This window comes from Podarcis liolepis (genome assembly GCF_965112155.1).
Source record: "Podarcis liolepis genome assembly, chromosome: 3".
NCBI classification, from domain to species: Eukaryota; Metazoa; Chordata; class Lepidosauria; order Squamata; family Lacertidae; genus Podarcis; species Podarcis liolepis.
Window position 1 is genome coordinate 79,641,216 of NC_139557.1, and position 14,802 is coordinate 79,656,017.

The 14,802-nt window shown below is 38.5% G+C and overlaps 1 protein-coding gene across 5 annotated transcripts in view; it reads left to right on the forward strand.

Annotated features, from left to right (window-relative positions):
* CHRM3 (cholinergic receptor muscarinic 3) overlaps window positions 1-14,802 on the forward strand; it is a 229,645-nt gene that overhangs the window by 146,684 nt on the left and 68,159 nt on the right. For all 5 annotated transcript variants that reach the window (XM_083496888.1, XM_083496890.1, XM_083496891.1 and 2 more), the window contains one exon: window positions 4,765-5,027. The gene's annotated coding sequence lies outside the window, so the exon portion shown is untranslated. The remainder of the gene's footprint in view (window positions 1-4,764; window positions 5,028-14,802) is intronic.

The following is a 14,802-nucleotide window of genomic DNA, read 5'->3' on the forward strand; positions in this document are numbered from 1 at the left end:
AGAGATGGAAAAGGAAGTCAGGTTGACTCTGAAATAACAGCTGAAGGGAACTCTCAAGTTAGTAATTCTGGTGGTGCTCTAAACTCAGATTATGATTATTATGATTTGTTCACATACTTTTTAAATTTGGTAATGTGTGAATGTTTTGTTTAGTAACTGCAACACTGGAAAACCTTGTTCTTTTTATTGGGCAATGAAATATTTTCCTTTGGAACCATCGCTAAATATCCATATCACAGTCATCTAATTTACTCTGCACAGGCATCTATCATTGGCTATTTGCATATTGCTGGCAGTAGAGAATTTTGGTAGGAGTGCCCTAGTGTATGGTAGTCCATTAGTCCATGCTTGTAAGATAGAAACCAGGGCTGTTTAGTGTTTTTAAAATGTGTTTACATCAATATACCACCTCTGAATTCAAGTGGACGATAACCTTTTTAGCAAATTCCAGTCTTGTATAATCACATCAAAGGACTGTAGCATTACCAAGAACTAAATGTTCAAATCTTCATTAGGTTTCAGCAACTGAATTTTTCACATTGAACATGTAAAGTTGGATAATGTTGGCCACCCCGCCCTCTTCTTTATATCGTTACACATGCAGTAAGTTGAACACATGGAAGTCAGAAGCCACATGTAGTTCTATTCCCCTTCCACACACTCAGTGTAGCATGCAATGTGCTATTCTTTATTTTGAGAATGGCTGTATGAATGGTTTATAAGGGTTAAGACAGTCTCTCAACCTGGTCCTAAGCAGGATAGGAGCAGGAAGCTTATTTCATCTGGCTATCACACAAGTTATTGCTCTTGTATTTCCCATAGTGCACTGATTCTCCCTTCGCCAGAAGTAACAAATGACCAGGATGGAGTGTGGGGGCAGTGGGGATAAATATGTATGATATGATGCGTTTGAGAAGTACTTTGATTTGTCTGTAGCACACTTGCCAAAAAGATTGGGCAGTACTTGTATAAGCCCCAGTCTCTTGTCAGAAGAAGAGCTCTAACAATTTGACTGAACTTGTTTGGATAATTAAACCTTGAAATGGTTTTATTGGATTACACAAATACACACCTTTGATCTGAAAGGAGTTCTGTCATGTCCTCAGTGAAATAATCCAAGTTCCCCCCATGAGTGCACAGATAGTATTTCACATTCTGAAAACATTTAATTAATTTCTCTGCCAAAGTATGTAAGCTATGAAAACACTCAATCATTTGTTGTTGTTGTTTGTTTTCATTGGCTGCAATCACACTGTTGTTTAAGATGAAAGAAGAGATATCATGCATATCTGTAATTAACTAGTGGTTCAAAGCTACAGGATGAAAAGGATGTTTATCTGTTCTCTGCTAACTACTTACAAATAAAGACACATAATCAACTTAGGATGTATAAACCCAACACAACCATTAACAATGTTTCAAAAGAGGATAGCTGATGTGGCAGCAAGGAAAAAGAAAGCAAATTAGTCATAGAATCCTTTCTGTTTTGAAGATCATATTTAGGTTGTTTTTTTCATTTATACAAGGCAGGTCTTAGTCTTTGTGCCACTGGTCAGATCCAACCTCACAGCTCCCCTCAGCCTGCCTGTCCACATAACACTTTTTCTCCCCACTATTTCCAGGAGGTAGGAGATTCACTCATTTTGATTGTTAAACTGTTCCTATGGATCATGTGAACTAACTAACTAATAGACTTTATTTGCGTAGCCGACAGGCCATAGCATGATCATGTGAACAATGCTCAGAAATTTCAGATTCACAGTAAAGCCCAGTATGGACAAGCCTGATATTCAGATATTTTATGTTCCCTAGACTTCACTGGTTTATTACTAGAATGGTGACAGGTCCATCCCCCCCAGATTGACGTAATAAAAAACTGGCAATTGTCCCTTCTTGCAGTAGAACAGCCATTTTTAAATTGAAAATATTTCAACAGTGCAAGAGAAATTAGACAACTGTCATTAAATTGCAATGCTACATGAGCTGAAACTAATTTATTTTAAGTGAAAATAAACCTGTTTCTCCTTAACCTGGGGCATGTTGAAATTCCCATTGACATCAGTAGATTTGAGATGTTAATAGCATTTGACTCATTTATTATCTTAAATAATGAGCAAAAAAATATATAGCATCTTGATTTTTTGATTTTTTTAAAAAAACCAACTAAGCTGTTGAGAACTATGTACTTCTCTTAGCCTTTTTTGGTATCATCCGTACTAGTATTTTTTAAAAAAACCCAGTTCATTTTAAAGGGCTTTTGTGCTACTTTCCCCACTACTTATAATAGGTTTTGAACTAAGTATAAAGAGTATTGAAAGGTATGTGCTTTTAAATTGAATCTAAGTTAATCTGTAGCTCCATCTCTGTGGATCAGTGAGTGTCAAAACAGCATGCACTGCCAACTGAAATGAAGAGGCAAACATGGTATGCTATGATTAAAAAGACCACCACTTTACTAAGGAACGTGAAGGATTCTAAGCCAACATGGCCAGTGTGGAGGAGAGAGTGAGGCATCAGTGTGAGAGGCAAGGGAGACCTTTGATCTCATTGTAAAACAAATTGTGAGCAGCATGTTGAATCTTTGTCAATGATTCAGACACTCAAAGAGTCATAATAACTGGCAAGAGTCTGAAAGCAACCAGGATTGTGCCTTTCTTACATTATTTGCATTGTGTTACTAGCTTTTTTTTAAAAAAGGAAGATGTATTCTCACTAAACAAATGCACCACATAATGAAGGCCAGCCAGCTTTTTTCCCTGACTTTCAGTTCTATCCCAGGTTTAGCGTTACAATGTGTATTACGGCTTCTTAGTTCTTCCCAATTCAATGTGGTATTGCCATTTATATTGACATATTAAAAAGACCTCTATAAATTGAAAAACAGAGTTCCAAAGCAATCTACTGAGTTCATGAATGAATAGGGATTTGAACCTACATTGTCTAAATTTTATGCTCTATCCATGAATACATTTTTTTCAAAAAAATTGAAGCTCTGTTGGCTTACAATAATTTCCAAGTAATAAAGTTGTTTCGTATGTAATATGCTACTTGAAAAAAATGTGTTTCTTCAAATGTTTGGATCCTTCATTAAAAAATGATGGTTTTAAGATACTTGATGATAGTCCTATTTTGCCCTTTTAATGTAAAACATTGAGTTGGATTTCGGCAGCATACAAAGACTCTCGCTTAAATGTTCAGAATAACTTTTTGTTGTTGTTTAGTCGTTTAGTCATGTCCGACTCTTTGTGACCCCATGGACCAGAGCACACCAGGCACTCCTGTCTTCCACTGCCTCCCGCAGTTTGGTCAGACTCATGTTTGTATCTTCGAGAACACTGTCCAACTATCTCATCCTCTGTTGTCCCCTTCTCCTTGTGCTCTCCATCTTTCCCAACATCAGGGTCTTTTCCAGGGAGTCTTCTCTTCTCATGAGGTGGCCAAAGTACTGGAGCCTCAGCTTCACGATCTGTCCTTCCAGTGAGCACTCAGGGCTGATTTCCTTAAGAATGGATACGTTTGATCTTCTTGCAGCCCATGGGACTCTCAAGAGTGTCCTCCAGCACCATAATTCAAAAGCATCAATTCTTCGGCAATCAGCCTTCTTTATGGTCCAGCTCTCACTTCCATACATCACTACTGGGAAAACCATGGCTTTAACTATACGGACCTTTGTTGGCAAGGTGATGTCTCTGCTTTTTAAGATGCTGTCTATGTTTGCCATCACCTTTCTCCCAAGGAGCAGGCGTCTTTTAATTTTGTGACTGCTGTCACCATCTGCAGTGATCATGGAGCCCAAGAAAGTAAAATCTCTCACTGCCTCCATTTCCTCCCCTTCTATTTGCCAGGAGGTGATGGGACCAGTGGCCATGATCTTCGTTTTTTTGATGTTGTTATCTAATTTGCAGTCCCTTGTTTACATTCCATTCAAATAAATAAAAGTCAGTACTGGAGCATTTCTGATACTTTTGTTCTCCCACAACTATTAAAATGTAAAGAAATCATTGGGGGGGGGGGGAGGTGGAAGAGTAAGCATTTGCTTGTACCAGTCTACTTTTAATATGTATTGCAGGGCTCCTCAACATGGTGGCCTCCAGATATTGTTGGATTATAAATCTCACCATCCCTGACCTTTGGCTGTCCTTGCTGGGACTGATGAGAGCTGTACTTCCTGATGCATTGAATTAAAAGTGTTAAAAATGACTTGTGCAGTGTTAAGATCCTTTTATAAAAAGTCATTGAGAAACTTAGTTATAAATAATTGTGCTTTTAGAAGAACTGCTGCTATCAGGGGGTGGGAATCAGTTGATTCATCTTCCTTTATGATAATAGTAATTAGATGCAATAAAATGATACAATTCCAGTATTTCCAAGTTTGGAACACAGCAGTTAGTTTTCCAGATATACGCCTCTGTTGGGGAAAAGCCATTCAAAGTCTTAGAATCGGGTATGGGTAATGGGGAACTGCAAAACAGTTCTTGGAATAAAAAGTTTTTATTAAAAGCTTCCTAAAAACGGCATCATATTCCTTTGGCAGGGTTTCCAACTTATTTTGAAAGATTAGTAAGTATGTATTATTCCGCTTGAATGATTCAGTTCAGACGGTATCTGAAGACCACTCTGAACTTTTGCTTCCCTGAATATTCAAGTGATTTTTACAGTCAAAGCGTCATTGAACTTTTTAAAAGTACAATATAAATGGCTTTTTCTCTTTTCTGTATTATTCTTATCACTGAAATGCCCTTTTATTTGTATTATTTTCTCTAGATCCTCCCCGTGATCCATGGCTTGAAAGAAAATGTCTGGGACCATCGCCAGTCGCTCCAATCTCCTGCCTCTTGCACTCTGCTGAACTCTAAATTGGTGCCATGTTCTGTGGTACATTGTTATGGTATGGAATGTGTCATGAGGTGTTCATCACTTGGATTAGTTGCCACACTTCTGCCTCTGTCAAAGAGAAGTGCAGAGGCCTAAGGTGGATACGACAGGATTGACTGACTGAATACAGCACCCTGGACTTATTCTCAAAGGTAGGGTCACTTTAGACAACTTTAAACAATGGAAATATGTCTGTAAAATGTTATCACTTGAGTCAGGATCAGATAGTGAGACAATGTCTTTCTCATATTCTAAGGCATTTTGCACCCATTTAAAGAGTTAGCATATGAAATATAGAGATGGATTATTGTGAGATACAAGCATTTTTGGAGCCTTGCCTAAGAAAATAATTGAGAATGGTGGCAGGGAAATGTATCAATATATGCATTTTCATATAGTTAAGATTGTCACTGTAACTGTATTTATGCTATCATTTAGGGGCAAATAAGGCAAAAAGAAGCAATGGGAATTTAAATTTTTTAAGCAAATAACACCGTTTAATCTTCTGTTTTGAATTAATCCACTTAGCACTTTAAACAGAATTAGAAACAATTATTTAGTATTGTGTTAAATGTGTTCCGGCATATTGAAATGCATGATGAAGGGTAGCGTTGGAAAGATTCTGCACCCAACCGTAATTTCCAGGGCTGGAAATGTAAAGTTTTTCAATAAATGTCAAGCATTTTATTCCCTGCTGCCGAATTGTCTTTAAATTTGTTTCCCTTAGATGCTCATACCACAATTAAATTAATTTAGATTAGCCAGATAACTATCAGGATATTCTGTGACATTCTGTAGGAATGTATGCAAGGAATTCAGGCTCAGGCAGTAAACCAGGTAGACATATTTTAATAGTTTAGTCAGTATTTGAGTTGCAGGGTGGTAAACATTTTCTTGGACACATTCTCATACATGAAAAATTGATTTGTGAATTTGATGTGGTCTTATCCTTTTAAAAGTGTGTAGTTCAATGAGTGCTAGAATTTCCAGACAAGTATTACTGTTGGGTTTCTATTCCACATGCTTCCTGCAGAGTGCAGCAAAAAACTCAATAGATCCTAAATGACTGTAGATAAATTTCATTAGTAACAGTCTTCTAGAGTAAACATACATCTAGGCTATGATGGACAAAAACCATAATGCTTTCAGATACGTGTTTTCAGTTATGTCTGTGCAGTCGTGAGTCCTTGATTTCACTTGGCACTGACTACTCCACTGATTTCATTGTGTCAAAAAGAATACTGTTCATTGTCATATTTTTGAGTCATTTGCCTTCTATGGCAGACTGATGTGTGTCATAAAATACTACTCTTTTCATTGCTGAGGAAACTTCTAAGTACAGTAGTACCTCGGGTTAAATACTTAATTTGTTCCGGAGGTCCGTTATTAACCTGAAACTGTTCTTAACCTGAAGCACCACTTTAGCTAATGAGGCCTCCTGCTGCCGCTGTGCCGCCGGAGCACAATTTCTGTTCTCACCCTGAAGCAAAGTTCTTAACCTGAAGCACTATTTCTGAGTTAGCGGAGTCTGTAACCTGAAGCATATGTAACCTGAGGTACCACTGTAATGAAGTTGTTCACATGCTGTTCTTCAGGATACCTATTTGTCTCATTCCTTGACCAAGAAGTCTCTCCCCACTGCCCAAATGAAACAAGGTAGCTTTAATTCACTGGTCTTTCCTCAACAGCTGGAACTTTAAAGGAGTTGACTATTTATGTCAGATGTCCTTGAACATCAGTCTCAAACTCAGTTTATATGATATATTTAGTGTTCTAATATTTTATAGATAACAATGTGACATAACAATGTGACATAACAATGTGAAGATAACAAAGAAGAAGAAGAAGCTGATTTGTTTTGAATCAGACCATGGGTCCTTTTCAGCCCAATATTGTCTGTTTCAACTGGAAGCAGCTCACTGAAGTTTCAGAGAGACTTTCATAGTCTCACTACCCACGATGCTTTTAATTTGAAAATGCCAGGTGTTGAACCTGGGTCAATTGTATGCAAAACATTTGCTGTGACAGTGAGCTTTGCTCCTCCATAGTATCATTTAGATGTCTGGTTATATAGTATCATGCTTCACTATGAGGGTTTAGATTAGATGAATTCCCTACCTGGGATGAACCTGAAGGGTGGTTCTAGCCACTACCTTGACAGATTCATTCAGTATATCATTTGACAGGCCCTGAAGTCTTCAAATTGCCTTGCCTTTCTTTCTTTTTTCCTTTTTAAAAAGCTTATTGTCACAGAGACACACAATATGATGTGTATTACTGCAATGTAGGTATTAATGAGTTTAAAACAAACTAGCTGTTAAACGAATGATCATGCAGTTCTTGGTCATTAATGGAGGTTGTTATTTATGGATTTGGAAACAGATGCTAACTGACAAATTAAACAGTGGTTATGAACTGGGACTTACTGGGTTAGGAAGTGACCTAGGGTTCCAAGTTTATGCCTTTAATCATTGGATCAATGTTTCTCCTTGTGTAATTATAAATGTAACAGTTTTCTGGCAGGGTCAATACATTCTGAAAAATAAACCTTAAGTGTCATGGCCAATACTTCACATGGCTATAGCCAATACTTAACTGTGCAGAAGATTTTAGCACTACTTGTTTGTCTGACTGCATAATCACTATTTTTTTGGTGTGGGTCATTCCACTATTTCTGACTTTAGGTCGATCATCAATAATCTGTGGCAGTTTCTTTATTCCTCTCTGAATGTGTGAATTATTCAATCAGTTATGATTTTGTGTTTTACCTATTCAATTCCAGCAGGCAATATTTTCTCTGTAGTCTAGTTGGCAATCCTTCTGGACTTCAAGATGAAATGTTTTGACAGGCAATTCCCTGCTGTTTATCCAATTTGTACATTATAGATTAGTCGCTTTTCCCATTGACTGAAATTGGGTAGAATAAATCATGTGCTTAACTCTACCATTAATCAATGGCTTAAAAATTGGTTAACGTTGGCAGGATTGGCACCCTCAATTGTAATTGTTTACTTAAATGTAAGATCCCCCCCCCCTTTGCCTAAGGAGATTGTGTCACGTGGCAACTATAGAACTGAGATTTTGCTGGATAAAAGCAGTTCTCCTTGCAGGGCCGACTCAAAACATTTTGGCACCTGAAGCAAATCACAAAATGGCTTTTCCCAAGAAGGAGTGAGTGAAGAACTACATCAGGAACAAGGAGGGTAGTAAAGATCTACAAAGGGATCTGCTGCCCCTGTGGATCTGGTTGCCTGATGTGCTTTCCTTATCTTGCCTCATGGGTGGGCTGGCCATGTCTCCTTGAATATGTGAGTTCATTAATAGGCACCTAGGCATTAGTGTTAAGAATAGGAGAAGGGCTCTAGCTTGGTGATGAGGGCATGTTTTACAGACAGAGTTCAAATTTCAGTCCCTGACATCTCCAGATAAGGCTGGGGAAAACTCTCTGAAACCCCCTGGAAAATTACTGTCAATCAATTCAGATAATACTGAGCTAGATGGTGACAGCTTCCTATGTTGATTCTGTCCAAATGAAATACCAATGTCAAGTTAGCCGAGTCTAGTGCAGGATGACAACATTACTTAATTGAGAGACCTTACTTCTTGCCATCTTTGAGAACTGATATTCTGGTGCTATTATGGTCTTTTTTTGATTCTACAGCAGTCAGACACAACCATGAATATATAGTCTGATTTGAAAATGGCAGTATTTAGTTCTGAACATGTGGAATTGCAACCTGATTGGTGCATAGTGAATCCGACAAACTTTTTCTGTAGCTGTAATGCTAGATAGCAAACAACTTTAAAACTTGTATATATTGAAAATAATCGGACACATATAGCGATGTTTATTACTTTTAGAGGATGTTACTCTGAACATAACTGAAATGCACCAGTTTTTACCTACTTTTTAACAGTCTTCCATCCAACAAATGATGTAAGAAATGTGCAGGAAAATGTTCTTTGGGTTTTTTGGGCTCTAGATAACAAAGATGCCAACTCACAATTTATACAAATAATACTATTCAGCCTTATTTCCAAAATGGAATAGAGTCTTAAAGAAATTCTAGTAATAACGCCCAATTACTTTGTGCCGTTTGAATCAGCATCAAAAATATTTGCCTTGTGCTTGCAACTCATGACTGTTTTGGCAAACTATTCCGCTATGTCTGTCCTATGAAAGTTGCTCCCTTAGAAGGTAGGAGGGAAGGGAGAAGAACAAATAGGAATAAAGCAGTATGCTTTGCTATCTGGTCTGAACAACACTGGATTGCTTTGCCTGAGGGGGAGGGGTGTAGTTTATTTTAATGTGTTTGGCCTAAAGTTCCTTGGAGCTGTAGTGGGACGGCGATGGGGGAAAATACTTTCAGAATAATTTTCCATTACCCTAATGGCCAACATATTAAATTGATTGTTACAGAATAGCTTTGGAATGAAAAATGTTTTGTGCTGAAAAGTTAGGGACCTATATCTGTTCATTCCTGCCTGCGGATGTCATTAAGATCTCAAGTGAGCCAAACAGACTGGCAAACATGTCTTCAGTCACAGCAGACTGGCAGCTGTGGGAGAACAAGATTGTGGAGGGTCACAGACATTGTTGTACAGTGCATGTTAGTTTTAACCGATTACACCTCATGACAAATGTATAATTTTTGTAGTGTTTGGCAGTCTTAAACTCTTTGGGATACTTATGAGACATGCTAATTGCAATGCTCAGAGATCTCTTGCTGGTATCATTTTGTAGCTTTAGGTCATATTGTGTTGTCAGTGAAAGGGTTAGGGAAGCATGAATGAGCACACTGAGATACTTTGCAATTAAAGAAAAGAACTGGTGTGTATGCAGAGTACGTGTTTTCCTTACGTAAGCTGCTGCTTTCAGAGCACATTCCTTGGATACATGCAGTGCCATGATTTTGCTCATTCTGTACCACAGAATGCATGTTTTTATAATCTGAAAAGGTAATTAAACAATCTTTTGCATTGATTCTAAGTGCATAAATGAATTTGCACTTCTTACATGAAAAGGCAGTGTTCAAGAAACATGCACACTCCTAAGGCCTTGTTAGGTAGGTGGAGCTTTGAAGGAAACAGCTCAGAGCATGCTCAGAACAGATGCATGATTCTGATACAGGTTAAGGTTACCACATGTGAAGCAGTCCTGACCCCAGCCTAATTCGCTACAGTAGCTGTGATGGAAAGCCCTGATGACAACATATGGCGATGGAGCCTTCCTAGTAGAGCTGAATTTCAGGCAGTTCGATCAGGCACATGGCAGGGACCTCTTTGCCATAGCTATACTTTTGGATTAGGATAGGCTGTCTGGTGCAGCGCTGATTAGCCAGAGGGAAAGAAATAGATTGACGGAAATGTTTGCAGGGCTTCCCTCAGTTCAAACAGAAGTATAAGATGTGTATGGGAGATGGAAGAGTACATAGCTTTGAGATTTGGAGAGGAAACTCTTTTAAAAATTGCTTGACATTCTCATTGTGTGCACTGTGCTCCAGTAGTCCTAGTGGACCAGCCTCCACTGGATATAGATTTGTCAAACCCATAGATGGGACCAACTGATTTACAATGATTTGTTTATTAATTCCATGAAACACTTGCAGTGAAATATTATACTAAGCTGTTTCTAGATGTTATCCCTTTGCAGTAAACTTCAATAATTAATTATTGCTTTGCAGCTTAAGTCTCAGCTACTGCTGTAAGTTGGCAAAACTCCTTCTACTTGTTTAACATAAATATTCCTTTTGATTGGAAGTTAACATTTTCATAAATGGAATAGTCCCTACTGTGTGATACCAATTATAGAAAAAGAAGTATGTGTGGTTGGAGGGTAAAATCTGATGGAAATTTGTACCTGGGTAGTGATTTTCCCTGTTTGCTCCAAATACTTTTCCCTTCCATGTTTTATATTGTACACTGAAGGATGCCAGTAATGTCATTGAATCATATAGCTTCTGTATTTACTATAGAAAAGATTTTGGGCTTGATTAATTATAATGAAAAGCAAACCTTTTAAAAGTAGCTTAAATAATAATAAAGAATCACCAGCTTTTAAAAGATTGCTGATACTCAGAACCACAACCAGTTATATCTTACTATCATTTGCATCTGTTTATACTGTGTTTTGACACCGGCTAAATCATTGTCTTAGAGTAGTGTCTTCCTCCCTGCCTTCCTCCCTGTCCTTACTGCCACCATCCCAGCCTCCTTTCTCACAAATTTCACATTGTCAAAATACCAATCTGCTTTGCCCTTCAACAAGCTTCCTTTGCCAAGCTGACACCCACTAACTGGCCCCCAAAGGTCAGCCCTATAAGGACTGAAAGGTAGTAATCCTGTAGGGAGGCACCGGTCCCACACGAGATCTAACAGTTGGGGAAAGTCCAGAGACTGATACAGAATTTCTCAGAGGGTTACACGAATGCCTCAGTGCAATTGCAGAGTGCACATATGGTGTCATACATTGCAGTGACTCTTCTTTGACAGCATCTGAAGCCAGTGAATGAACTCAGTTGGGACTTTGGGGTAGAGATGCTTTTGATGATCCTATAAAGCTCTTGATTGAGAAATGTGGTGTAGTATAGCTTTCTGTAGTGGTACACAAAGCATATCAGGCTGAATTGTTTGATATTAACCTATTATAGTATGAGGACTTATTTGTGATGTAAGAAATCTAAACCAGAAGTTTTGACTGTCACCGAATAAAACAATTTGATTTGGGTTATAATACATGCATATCTGTATCTGCTGCCACAGTTCTGTTTGCTCTTAACTTTAGACTTTAGTTGTCATATTTTTAAAAATCCAAAATAAGCCTCCTTTCTACTCTCCTAAAAGATTTTTTTTAAAAGAAAATGAAGCAATAATGTTTTTATAATGCACAACTAACGGGGGGGGGGGGCACTATATCTAGGTTCCAGCCACTTACTCCAAAATTTAGCCAAGTTAATTGGCTTGCTCATCTACATGTTCCAAAGATTGCAATCTTTTCTTACACCCTGGTCACTGATCTAAAATTATTGGTAAGATTCCATTTGTCTTTTCCTCACTTACAGAGTCACTGTCTAGAGTACCTAATATTCCAAGGATTCTTGATGATTCTTGTGACATGTTCCTTTTGTATGATTTCAAGTCCATTCCCACTGCTAATTGCACTGTTTAGTAGAATAAAATACATGTTAAATGTTGTGTGATGTTACTCTCATTGAAGTTGTGCATACCCTGGCTAAAATGCCATCATATAGTCAGGGAAAGAATGCTGTCATATTGCAGTTATATTTATCCTGACACATCGCATAGAGCAGTCAGAGACACTGCTATTCTCAGTGCTTGATTTTCCACTTGCTGTTTTGACAGTGAGCCTAGTCATGGTTTCCTATGTTTGTGAGTCTTTGTTCTTATTTATTTTTCAGAACTGTATAGTAATCACAAACTTCCTTGTAAAGTTTTGTGTGGTGTTATTTTTAAAGAAACCCTAATTAATGAAAAGTGTGCATAGTATGTAGAAAATAGGCTCTTTACGATATCTATCAACTCTCCCTGCATTTGCCCCTGTATCTATATTGTCATTTTTATCCTTCTGTTAGTTTTGCAACCATTTTGTCATTGATAAATGCAGGGGGAAGTCCAAATGGCCAAATCCTGTCTAAGAAAATGTGTTTACCAAATCTGCAGCAGAACACTAGATTTTTGTGACTTGTTCACCAGAAGACAAATTGTTCAGGATATATCTATAGCCAATATTGCTTAGAAATGTGAGAATTATTTTGGAGATTTGTTTGTTGGAAATGCAACAACGTGTATTGAACATTTTATAATGAATCTTTACTTACATCAGCTTTCCCCATTTCTCCCTCATTTTGCTTTGTCCTATTTGTATCCAATTGTCCAAATACATGATCATCTAAAGCTGTCCCAGTAGAATGTTATTACTTAGAATATCCCTAGTTTCTTACTGGGGAAAACTCCCCTTGAATCCCAAACTATCCCCTCAATTAGACATTAAATGGTGAAAGTACAAAATTGTGCATATCACTTCTTAAATATTTGTGGCATGTATATTATGACAAACATGTTATTAGTCACATGCATCTTCCAGGTTGTGTTCTAGGAGCCCAGGAACTAACATTATTGCTTTCAGGCTTGGCTATCACAGCATCAGCACTTCAGAAACACACTAGATATAGTGATTTCCATAAAAACTTTGGCTGCAATTCTGAACTAACTGGGATCTTGTCCCATTGAACTCAATATGATTTACTTTTGAATAGAAATGTATAGGGATTGCAGATTTAGTTCTATTATACCTTTGCACAGAACACGATAAGGGCACTCCAGGTCATACTAGAAAAGTCCAGAGAGTCTATTAAGCTATAAGCCTCTTACAGGTCATATAGGAATATTGAAAATATGACTGTAGATAGCAAAAAGGGCAGTTGATCACAGATTGTTTTCAGTGAGCAAGCTGGGCCAGCCCAAGACATTTTGTTGCCTGAGTTGCAGGGTACAATGGTGCCCTGCCTCACAACTGCATGCAGAATGATGGAATGGCAAATTGATTTTTCTTTAGTACTGACATTGGGGCAACATCTGCCACCACACCTGGGAGCAACAGGCTAGCTAGCCCAAGAGGTATAGAACAGGCTAGTGCAGAATACTCAGAGAAAATGGTGAGGGCATTGTGCCAGCTACCACCTGAGGCAATTGTCTCACTTTGCCTAATGATAGGGCCAGCCCTACAACAGCATGGTAGAAATTTTTTAAATAGGCATACTACCCAAATGAAAGCATGTATAAACAATGGAAAGTGAAGTTTCCTGGGCATACCTTTTGTACCACAAGAGGTGGGCGGGGTTTGCTACACTGCGCGGGTTTACCTGGCCAGGTGCCACCCACCTTGCTGCAGGACAATGGGCTGCCGGCTGGGAGTGGGGTGAGGGCCAGGAAAAAGGCTGGTGCTCTCCATCCCAGACTCACTTGGTTTTCCTTCCAGATTCACCCACCCAACCCTCCCTAAAATATAGCATAGTCTTCTTTTGCAGGCTAAGCTCTTGCTTTCTAGGTCAGCGGGCGCTGCTGTGGTCATAAGATGGTTGTTGCATTCAGAACAGGGAAGGAATTTCCCTGCATTGGCAGGTTTTGCTTTCCCTGTAGCAATTTGTCACAACTTTGGTCAGTCTATCTTCGAGATGGGGGGGGGGTGACATCTTCATGTACCCTACGCGGCAGTGTTTGCAGGGCCTGTTAAAGGGTGGATTGCAGGTCACTGGCCTTAGAGCGGCAGCATATAGGTCAAACTCCCAGCTTTTGGTGATACCCATACATTGTTGTCATGTCTCATTTCGGGGGGGGGGTAGGCTCCGGGTACAGGGTTTAGCGCGTGGGCTTGCAATAAATATTGACTACTATAGATGTTCAATTAATATGCTTATGTGTGTTTTGCCTTTATATTATGCTTTTTGGAATTGATTTGATTTTAAAAGCAAAAACTTCAAGAATTAAATATTAAATGTAAACACAAAAGAGTAGAGTGCATCTGCTTACATTAGGAATTATTGTTTGGTTATTGTTTCCAATGGAGGGGAAAGCTTTTTATACATTCATGCATGTGAACCGCAAAATGACTTTTTACATGAATAATGAATAAAGGTCTATGTTTTCTCATAGTCTAAATGGGTTTCCATGAAATGTGGCTAATTAATACATATTCAGTTATGAAATATACAGTGGTACCTCGGGTTACATATGCTTCAGGTTACATACGCTTCAGGTTACAGACTCCGCTAACCCAGAAATAGTGCTTCAGGTTAAGAACTTTGCTTCAGGATGAGAACAGAAATTGTGCTCCGGTGGCAGCAGCAGGAGGCTCCATTAGCTAAAGTGGTGCTTCAGGTTAAGAACAGTTTCAGGTTAAGTACAGAC